We start from the raw sequence: 2,893 nt of genomic DNA, 5'->3' as shown, positions 1-2,893 counted from the left end.
GATGCTTCTGTTACAATAAATTCTAAAAGCTCTGTCTAGATAAAATAATATCTGGTCTTCACTCCATTAAAGCTACTGAGGAGCAGCTCCAGGTAATCCAAACCAATTGATCCACTGTAAATGTGGATGTATCTCATCCACTGCTAAATATGAGCACAATGTCTCCATCCAGGGCAATTTTTCACCAGGTTCAGAGACTGATCTCTGCATTCTCTCACTGCCTCACTAAACCCAACCAGGAGCACTAAGCAAGATGCAGATTTACTATTAGGGTGCACTTGCATATGGAAGTCTGTGGGATGCCAACCCCTGCAGGATGAAACGCTCTCTCTCCACAGGGAAAATAGCACAGCCGAGAGTCCCATCGGGTTTCTGAGCTGTAGAAATCACAGAGATCAACTTTTGCTCTCAAACCAGGACTGAAATGTTATCTAATTTTGGAAAAATATTGTAGGTAAATTCTGCTTTAAATTACACTCACCTGAACCCGTGGAAACCTATGGAAACTCAAGGGCTGATCTTGCACTTTCTGAATATACAGAATAAATTGTTCACTGTGAAGGTGGTGAGGTCCTGGCACAGGTTGCCCAGAGAAGCTGTGGCTGCCCCATCCCTGGAAGTGCCCAAGGCCAGGTTGGATGGGGCTTGGAGCAACCTGGGCTAGTGGGAGGTCCATGGCAGGGGGGTGGAAAAAGAAGGTCTTTAGGATTCCTTCCAACTCAAACCATTCTGTGATTCTATTTTATGATTCTATGGTATTTCCTGAGGTCCATTGGGAATCTGCTCTACCCAGAGCTGTGTCAGTGCCCAGCAATGGTACTCTCTGTCTCTCATGCCACACAAGCTGTGTCTAAAAGGTCAGCAGGAATTGAAAATACCTTTATGTGACCTCTCAAGTGCTGCTGGTTATTGTATTTCTCAGGTATTGCCCAGATCTTCCCCAGTGCCAACCTTTCCACAGAGGTTCTGCCAGTCAAAGGTTGGACCCAATGATCTTGGAAGGACTTTTCCAACCTTAATGGTTCTATGAACCACTCTGAGAGGTACAAAACTTACTGGGATGATCCTCACAGCTCAGAGCTGAGCAGAGCATCACAGTTTGGGTCTTTCCTGAATATTCCACTTTTCTTTACTTGTTACAAGGCGCTGCAAAGTTAAGAATTGGAAACCAGCCCAAAACCACAACCAACTTTTCATCTGGAAGGCTTCAGGATCAAACATCTGTTAATCTCCAGTGCCTTCCCCTGTTTGGGCTCTCTCCACAGCACCGGGAAACTTGGAAAACACGTCGCAGAGAATCCTAATTTGAAGTTTTTCTTGTGCCCTGATTAAGCTGTGAAAAGAAACAGGAGAATGTAAAGAGAGCCACCCACTGCAAGCACATTAATTATAGGTACTGCAAATCAGCCAATAATGAAGGTGAGACAGAAATCCAAGGCTTTAACAGCTTAACAATGCTCCTTCTTCTCTCGTTTACCCACAGCTGCAGGTGTGCACAGCACAGGCTTTGTCTTTGCAAGGCTAATTTGAGCATCCTAAGCCTGTGACATTGCCAGAAGTGCTCCTTTATCCATGAATATTATCCTGCCATACCTGTCCTATGCAACAGAGACTCTCAGCCCCTGTGCATATTTTGTTTCACGCACAAATAAACAGATGAAATCCTGTTTGTGTGCCCTCCTTCAAGGACCATTACATTTTTCAGGACTATAGCTGTGGCACAAAAGCTAAAAAAAAAAAAAAGTAAATATATAAATTAGGTCATTGAGACCGTTCTCCTGATATTGTGGTGACATTTCCCTGAGGATGAAAAAAAAAAGGATGTGTTAAAGAGTCTAACTTCAGGAAAAAACATCTTATTCCTGGTGTTAACCAGTCCCAGCAGTCAAGGACCTGCCCATACACAGCTGAATGCTACAGGGCCAACTAAAGACACATATTTGGACTTTTTTCCTGTTCTTTTCATCATTAATCATTCAATTTTACTGTTAGTTTGTTAAACTGGATGTACAAAGTAGAACTCTCAGTTTTATTGCCACATATCACTGGAGAAGCAAAGTATCTGCTATTTTCTCCAAGTTCTCCTATTCCCACCCTTCCATTTGCCCAGGACTATCACTTTTAGTAATGACAAAGTGGCAGCAACAAAGATTATGAACTCAGTCATAGTTTGCATTTGTAATGGTATAATAAAAAAGTGAGCAAACTCTTTGATATTGGTTCAAAAGGATTATTCATTTACAAGCTCCTGTTGGTTACACCCACGTTTCTGGCAATGGAAACTCAGTTTATTAGTTTTAGGCCCTTTGCTATCAATACTTGAGTTTTGCTTCCCTTCAGTACTTCATTCCTTTATTAATCCTTAGTGTCAGAGAATCCCAGAATGGTTTGGGTTGGAAGGGACCTTAAAGCCCATCCAGTTCCATCCCCTGCCATGGGCAGGGACACCTTCCACTAGCCCAGGTTGCTCCAAGCCCCTTTGTGGCTTTGAACATTTCCAGAGATAAATTCTTTATTTTTTTCCTTAAAGTAGTCAATTACTGAAGTAAGAGAACATGTAATTTCTTTTAGTAAAAAACTGATATGGGTAGAAAAAATTTTTTGAGTCCAGAAAACAAAACCTTCATGTGCCTGAGTGGGTTTTCTTTCCCATAATACCAGAAAGATTAAAGATTCTTTTTTTTTCCCCTACAGACAAAATTGACACAAATCAAAGCACTTAAAAGTTAAGACATTTTTTCTAATAAAAAGGAAAAAAAATTGCTCTATTTCTATAAATATAAAGGCTTGACAAAAAAGTATTTTCTTCTAAATTAGTATTGTTTTCAGAAAGCTTCTCTATGCTTCAAAAAGGAGTTTTCTCAAGATGAACAATGTGGGGTTTTTCTTAAAA

Source organism: Neopelma chrysocephalum, unplaced genomic scaffold (genome assembly GCF_003984885.1).
Source record: "Neopelma chrysocephalum unplaced genomic scaffold, ASM398488v2 Primary Assembly neopelma1_69, whole genome shotgun sequence".
Taxonomy (NCBI): Eukaryota; Metazoa; Chordata; class Aves; order Passeriformes; family Pipridae; genus Neopelma; species Neopelma chrysocephalum.
The sequence above is the reverse complement of the archived record's forward strand: the minus strand, read 5'-3'. Positions refer to the sequence as shown.